The sequence below is a fragment of the Ochotona curzoniae genome, unplaced genomic scaffold (assembly GCF_017591425.1).
Source record: "Ochotona curzoniae isolate NIBS_2020 unplaced genomic scaffold, NIBS_Ocur_1.0 patch304, whole genome shotgun sequence".
Classification (NCBI taxonomy): Eukaryota; Metazoa; Chordata; class Mammalia; order Lagomorpha; family Ochotonidae; genus Ochotona; species Ochotona curzoniae.
The window spans coordinates 34,486-42,325 of record NW_024466867.1 but is presented as its reverse complement, the minus strand read 5'-3'; the positions used below and the strand labels follow the sequence as shown (position 1 = coordinate 42,325).

At 55.5% G+C, this 7,840-nt stretch overlaps 1 long non-coding RNA gene across 1 annotated transcript; it reads left to right on the top strand.

The window, feature by feature from the left end:
* The first annotated feature begins 453 nt into the window (after window positions 1-453).
* LOC121167071 lies at window positions 454-1,303 on the top strand. Its single transcript, XR_005885533.1, has 2 exons — window positions 454-525; window positions 1,209-1,303. It is a non-coding gene; the product is annotated as an uncharacterized LOC121167071 (long non-coding RNA).
* Window positions 1,304-7,840: the final 6,537 nt, after the last annotated feature.

The window sequence follows — 7,840 nt, the reverse complement described above, 5'->3', positions numbered from 1 at the left end:
GTCTTACCCCTCTACACACCCAAGATCCAGACCAATTGCGGGTTCCAGGCCTGGTTCACCAGCACACCAGAGCAGTGTGCTGACCTGGGGCTCTTTCTTCAGCTCTCCTCACCTCACCCAGGACCAGACACATAAGGAAATCCCCAGGTTCTCTCCACCTGCCTAGTGATGAGCTCCCGGTTCCCCAATGCCCACCAGTGTTATGCCCTTAGCCTTCCCCCAACTGAAGCTGCAGCCTCAGCCCCCTCACCCCCTCACCTGGTGCCCTGGGAGCATGGCAACAGGATGATGCCATCCCCTGGTGTGCCTAAAATGTTTTTAAAAACCTTAACTCTCATGTGGTGAATATATTTCAAATATGTGGTTTTAAGAAGACGGTATGGTCACCCTTTTCCTTCTCTCATATATTCTTCCTGCTTTCTTACATTTCTTTTATTTTTTTTTCCATTACTTCAAGTGGGCAGCTTATATCGTGGAAAGAAACCTCGAAGGCCTAAAGAAAGAAAACACTTGTGATGGGCAAAAGTGAGTATCTTAGTGTTAACATTTGTTTGTAAAGATTTATTTCTTTATTGGAAAGTTAGATGTACAGAGGAGGCGAGACAGTGAGAAAGATCTTCCATCCGATGATGCACTCTAAAAGTGACTGCAACGGCCGATGCTATGCCGATCCGAAGCCAGAAACCCGGAACTTCTTCTGGGTATCCCACCACAGGTGCATGGTCTTAAAGATTTGGGCCGTCTTCGACTGCATTCCCAGGCCACAAGCAGGGAGCTGGATGGGAATTGTAGCTGCCAGGATTAGAACCCGCACCCATATGGGATTATAGTGCGTTCTAGGTGAGGACTTTAGCTGTGAGGCCACGCCGCCGGGCCCTTAGTGTTAACATTTTAAAACTACTTTACTTACTTTCTTACTTTCTTAACTATGTAATTCTGTCATAAGGATTTGTAACAAGTTTTCCAGTGCATCTGGCCTCCTTCATTGTGAATTATCTACTAGTTATTTTTCCATTTGAAATACTTAGCTAAACTGAACTATTTCTTGGAAGAAACTTTTGTCACATACTTGTACAAATTTTGTTTTTCACTCTTTGATAATGATATGGTCCTAAGTCAGCAGCTTGTGTAGGTTCACTAAATTGGAAGCCACACTTTGCCCACCGATGTAATGCTATCTGCTCACTTGTGAAATAACTCCTTTCCAGGGATGCCTCTCTGCACGTGGGACCTGAAGTGGCAGTATGTCACATACCAGTCTCCTTCATGCCCCCTTAGAGCCCAGGCTGAAGAGAAACTCATAGTCTTGCAAGAGATGCAGCACAGACGTGTAGAAAAAAACGTAAGATTGTGAAGCCAGAGTTGCCGCAGTCAGAAGGATGGAATGTGAACGGCCGAAGCTCTGACACAGTGACGCTTGCAAGTAACAGCATCTTTTGATGACTCTTTGAAGAACAATCTTATTATCTCAAGTCCTAGTTTTGCCATATGAAGACTGCAGCCCAAAGCAGAAGAAGCAGGAAGCAACTCTGGAACACTTGAGTGCTGCACTGTGGGGAGGGGAGCAAGAGCAACTGTTGTAAGATGGAGCCATGAGCAGCCAGCCTCTATGGGTGCTGGGGGAACTGGCTGAGCCCTCCTGGCCCTGGAGTGGCAGGCAAGATAGTTTGGGTATGGGGAGGCTGGCAAGCTGGCTCTGGAGAGGATGGTAATAAGGCTGTGGGCACAGGAGGCATAGCCAGAGCCAGCCAGACTGTGGAATGCCTGCGAGCTGGAGGCGCCAGCACAGTTGATGTGACCCTGGAGCAGCCAGCTGCCAGAGGGTAGCTGTGGGCAATGGCTGAGCCTGCCTGGCACTAATTGTCAACAGCAAGCTGGGGACTTAGGAGGCGCTACCAAAGCCAGCCTAGGCCTGGCTTGTCTGTGGTGTGTGGTGGCAGGGCAAGCAAGCTAGATGAGCTGGGGACATGGGCTTGGGAGCCTGGTCCTGGGGACAAGGGTTATTGCTCTGTGGGCAGGAGGGTCACCGACCGAACTGGCCTGTCCCCAGAGTGGGAAAGCTGCTGTGGAATGGATGTGCAAGGTGTGCAGTGGACACAAGACAAGTGGACCTGGTGTTGGAAGAGCAGGCCAGTGAGTGGTGTGCTGGGGATGCTGGGTCACTGGGCTAGCCCTGCAGATCCTGGAGCAGCTGGCAGGGTGGGCGGGTGGCAAGGTGGGCAGGATAGGAGTGCAGTGGGGAGGGGTCCTGGGAGAGTTGAGCTGGCCATGCAATGGATGATGATAGTCCTGTGGGTGCAGGGATACCAGCTGAGCCAGCTTGGCAATGAAGCAGGTACTGGGTGGGCTAGGGACACAAGGTGATCTGACTTATCAGACTTGGCCCTGGAGCAGCCAGCAGATGGCTTGGGGACTGGGCTGTCTGGTCGAGCACCCCCTGGCCCTGAAGCATACCCCATGCATGCTAGGCATGCCTATGCTGCTAGGGGAACTTCCTGCTGGCCACTAGAGCAGTGGGTGGGAGAGTGGCTTAGGCGGGCTAGAGTCATGTGGGGCAACAACAGAGCCTGCCTGGCCCTGTAACAGCTTAGAGGCAAGCTGGGAAAGAGAGGGGTGTTCTGTGGGCCAGCCTGGCCCTGGGGTGGATGGAGGGTGGCAGGTGTACTGGCCATTGTGGAGTGGTCCTTGAGCAGCAGGGGATGGTGGTGGGACAGGTGGACATTAGGAGCTTGGCAAGCATTGGCAGAGCCCACCTGGTCTTGGAGCAACTCATGGCACAATTGGGTGGATAGGCTAAAAACATAGGGGTTTCCAGTCCAGTTGCCCTGTGCCTGGCTGCCTAGAATATTAGAAGTGTGGCAGTCCCTGGAGGAGTGAACCTTGTCCTGAAGTGCCAGGAGGAATGACAGAGCATGCCAGGCCGGGACCCAGGGTCTCTGACAAAATGGGCCAGGTCCTAGAGCAGCAGGTAGCCATGCTGCCTACTAAGGGAACATGGTCACTGGGCAATCCCATCCTGCCCTGGTGCAGCCAATGAGGTGTGGTGCTGGCAGGCTAGGGTTTGGGCCTAGTGACACCAGCAGAACCTGGCCCTGAAGCAGCAAATGGGACAGTATGCAAACCTGCTTTGTGTGGGCAGCCTTCAGCAGAGCTGGCCTTGAGGTGTTGCAGTGAACAGGTGGGCTGGGGATGCGATGGCTGCTGCCCAAGCCGGCGTGGCTCTGCAACAGCAAGTGGGGTGGCAGGGTGGACATGGTGGCAGGGTGGGCATGCTGGCTGTGGCTGGGTGCTAGCCAGCTGGTATGTCCCTGGAGTTGGTGACAAGTATCTGTAGGCAAGGGGTGTGGTGGGAAGGGTTGCTGATGGAGAAGCTTGCCTTCCCCAAGAGCAGCAGGGGCCAGCGGCTTGTTGTGCATGAGGCATTGGCCAAGTCCCGCTGACAGTAAAGGGGCTGGTAGGTGGGCTGGGAATGTGGGAGGCCACATGAGCCACTTTTTCACTGAAACAGGTAAGCAGGGCAGTGAGGGGGACATGTGTGGCTGACCTTCGGTGACACTACCTGCGAGGCACACTCTTGAGGGTCTGGGAAAAGCCGGAACCGCAACCGGACCCCTTATTGCCAAAAGCGGCTGCTTTTATACTCTTTCTCCACTGCTTTTTTCCCTGTAGATCTTCTCTGCTGCTTTTCTAGCCCTCTCTCTGCTGCTTTTTTCCCCGTTCTCCTCGTAGGCCTTATTGCTTTTGTACCCCTCTCTGCTGCTTTCCCCCCGTTCTTGTCCCTGTACTTTTCTCTGCATAGGTCTTACTGCTTTTGTAACCCCTCTCTGCTGCTTTTTCTCCCTCTATGCCTTAGCTTTTTGCTTAGCTGTTCGCTTAGCTTTTGTACCCCTCTCTGCTGCCCCATTCTTCTCGTTCCGTCCATCGTTCTTCTCGTCTATCCTATAGCTTTCAGTGGCTGCTTTTATACTGCTCTCCACGAATCACTTCTCCCCGTGGTTCCACTTGGTGCTACCTGATAGGCCAGTTGCAATGACATAATTGCAGCGAGGGCGTCAGCCTATCCCTGTGACTTCCTGTTTGCCTGCTGGTAAGACCAACGCCGCCTCCTTGCCCTGGGGAGGCTGCCATCCTGAGAGGGCCTTTCCTATTCCTGGGACATGCTTTGGCACCCTGCTCCCCTCAGATGTGGGCATGCTCTGGGCCCGGGGATTCAGATCCTATGGGCTGTTGCTACAGATTGCTGTCAGATGGGCCCAGCCCTAGATCAGTGGGCAGCCCCTGCTGAGGGAGCAGGTGGGTGGCTGAGTGTACATGTGCCTGGAACAGTTGGTGGGGTAGTGATGTGGGCGGGCTAGAAGTCCAGGTGGCAGGCTGGGAACTGGAGGGGTGTCAGCCAGCTGGCCTGGCTCCAGAGTGGATGGTGGACAGGCTTGGGGTACTGGGGGGAGGGTAGAACCTCCTGAGCCTGCGTTGTCCTGGAACACCCTGCAGGGCAGCCAGGCAGGCAGGATCTAGGAACATTAGACACGCCACCTGTGTCTGCCTGGCCTTGGATCAGCCTGTGGGTTAGAAGTGCAGGGATCTGGTCCTAAAGTAATTGGTGTGGAGCAGTGTGGTGCCCTAGAGGCCCAGTTGTCATGACCATCAGTCTGTGGGAGTGTGTTACAGTGCAGAAGGTCCAGTGTCAGCCTGGCCCTGGAGTGCCAAGCTGAGTGACAGGGAATGCTAACCGGGGCCACAGGGTCCCTGGCAGAATGGGCTGGCTCTGAATTGCAGGCAGCTGAGTGGTCTGCTGAGGGAGTAGGATTGCTGGCTGATCCCCACTTGCTCTGGAGCACTGCATGAGCTGAGCCTACCTGGTCCTGGAACAGCAATCAGAGTGTTGGTGTGTCCTGACTGGAAGTATGTGGGGTGGGCTGAACCCTCCTGGGTGGGGCCTGGCCCATGAGCATGGGAGGCACTGGCTGAGGCCATGTGGACCTTGAGCTGCTGATGAGGCAGCTGGGTGGGTGAGCTAGAGGCAAAGGGGTCACCTGCTGAGGGAGCTGTGCCTGTTGCAGTGACCACACCATGAGTGCTGGTGGCACTGAGGACCCAGGGCCCCATTATCCTGGCCCTGAGATGCTGGGGAATTGGAGGTTCGTGCTGGCTGGTGCCTCAGTGCTGGCAGCAGAATGGGCCCCACCCTAGGGTGGCACATACAGCATGTGGTTTGCTGAGGAAACTGGGTAGATAGCCAAACTCAACTGTCCCTTGAGCAGCAGCAGGGTGGTGGACCTGGCAGGCTACAGGCATGTCTGACACTTGCCAATGAAAGTTGACCCTGGAGTAAGTGGCAAGCAGGACCTCAGGGTATACTGTCTGGGGCCCCAGAGACGCAGGAGAATGGGACTGTCCCCAGAGAGGCTGGTTTGCAATCAGCCATGTGAGGGAGAGGTCCCTTGCTGAGCCACCTGGCCCTGGAGCAGTGTAAAGGCCGATGGAATGGGTGCACCTGGAATCCCTGGTGCCAGGCAGCTGAGCTTTACTGGTCCTAGATCAGCTGGCATGTGGCCTTGTGTGTGTAAGAGGTGCTGCAGGAGCCTGTGTGGCTGTGAAGCAAGTCGGGCAGCAGGGTGCCATGCTGTGGTGTGGAGTGTCTGGTGAGCCTCCCTGGCCATGGAGCAGCCTGCGAGCATCTAGGCAGATGGGCTGGCGAGTCAGACACTGCTCATAGGCCGAGCTGGCCTGTGCCTCTTGAAGTGGCCACAGTGGGAGTGCTGGAGATGTGGTTGGCCCATGGCAAGTGAGCCTGGGTCTGGAGTACAGCGTGGTCGGGCATGCCAGCTGGGACTGTAGTGCCACCAGAAGAACTGGCCTGGCCCTAGGGAGGCATACAGCCAAGCAGTCAGCTGAGGGATTGGGGTGACAGGCCAAGATCAATTGCCCTTAGTAGCAGCGGGGTAGCATCCACGCCAAGCTAGAGGTGTTTCTGGCAACAGCTCACCAAGCCTGGGCCTAGAGCACCAAGCCAGATGGCAGGCAGGCGTGCTTTGTGTCTGGGGCCTGTTGGCCAAACTGGCCTAGTACTGTAGTGAAGGACAGAAAGGCTGGGGATGTGATGGCTGCTGCCAAAGCAGGTGTGGCCCTGTGGCAGCAAGGGGGCATGTGGTAGGCTTGCACAATGTGCAGGGGCACTGGCAAGCCGGAATGGCCCTGGAGGAGGCAGCAGGTGGCTGTGGGAGCAGGATGGATGTGGGTTGGTTGAGAAGCCCACCTTGCCCTACTGCAGTGGATATGGGAGGCAGTGGTCTGAGGCTTGTGGAATGCCAGCTGAGCTCTAGCGGCTCTGGAGAGGCTGGTAGACAACCTGGGAGTGTGGAAGGCCCTGCCAGAGCCCCTTTGGCCCTTTATTGCCAGGCGGGATGGCAGCATGGGCATGTTGTAGGGCAGGGGATTCAGGTCCTGTGGGCTGGTGCTGCAGGTTTGCCTAAGAAAGCACCAGGATTACAGTGTCTTGTGGGCCAGCAGCTTGCTGAGGGAGCAGGGTTGAGAGTGCTGGAGGCCCCATAACTACTGTTTTGGCCTGGAAGTGCAGGCAAGGCACTATGTGCGCATGCTCTGGGGTGTGGGGGATTCAGTTTGTGTGGGCAGGAGCCGCAGGTGGCCATCAGAACAGACCCGGCCTTGCAGAGCCCACTGGTGAGCAGTGTGTTGAGGGTGAACTATCAGGGTGAGAAAATGATAATACGCTGTCTGTCAATGAAGAAACAGTAGGTGACACTATTCATTCCAAGTATATCTGCTAATATTGACTTCTTTTGGTTTCTCTAATATAGAAATAAGGGAATTAATGAATTCTCAGGACTTTTAAAAAAGTACTTTGTTTTATTGCAAAGGCAGATTTCCAGAAAGGAGATACAGAAAGATCTTCCTTCATCTGGTTCACTCCCCAAGTGGCCGCAAAGGCCAGAGCAGAGCCAGTCCAGAGCCAGGAACTTCTTCCGGATCTCCCAGGTGGGTGCACCAAGCAGCAACTGACCCTGTGCCTCTTGGCTGCTCTCCCAATCCCATTCCTGGGCTCCCTGACCCTCACGGAGGTAAGGTGGAGGCAGTGTTCGCTGTGTTTGCAGATCAGAGCTCTGCTGAGTATCTGAGTCCCCTTCCCTGGGTGAGGGCTTCCTGCAGACCACTTCAGCATCTTGGGAACCCACCGTAACTCCAGCCACACACCGGGATCCAGCTCCTGGATTCCCAGACAGTGAGCTCCTGGACTGCCCAGCCTCAGTGCAGGCCAGCAGGGAGGTGTCTGAGCTCCTGAAAGATGTATTTCTTGTGCGAACTGCACCCCCACCCCTCCAACATTACTGGAGGTGACCGCCAGCCCTGGCCACAGGCCCAGCAGCCCTGCAACACTGGCTCTCTGGAGTCAACCACTGAGCTGTGGCCATAGGCCCAGCAGCTGCACAGGCTCTCTGGAGGAGGCCACCAGCCATAGTCACGGGCCTAGCAGTCCCTGGTTCCCATCCTCACAGCCTTGCTGGACGTGGTTGCACGCAGGCTGAGCATCCAGCAGCCTTGCTGGAGGTAGCTGCCTATCTGTGGTCACAGGCCCAGCACCCCACAGCCCCCCTGGAGGCAGCAGCCCATTGTGGCCAGAGGCCCATTACCCCTAGTCCCTGACCTGGGACTGTGGAAGTTAGAGGAGGCTAATTTACAGGCCTCCCTGTTGGACTAGGACAAAATCATGTAGCTTGATGTGACCTATTTCCAGGGCTCTGCCTCTCCCCCAAAACAGAGCTGGTCCAATGCGAGCATGGGCAGGAACATCAGGTGTGCTGCTGTGGAGAGGGCATGGAGG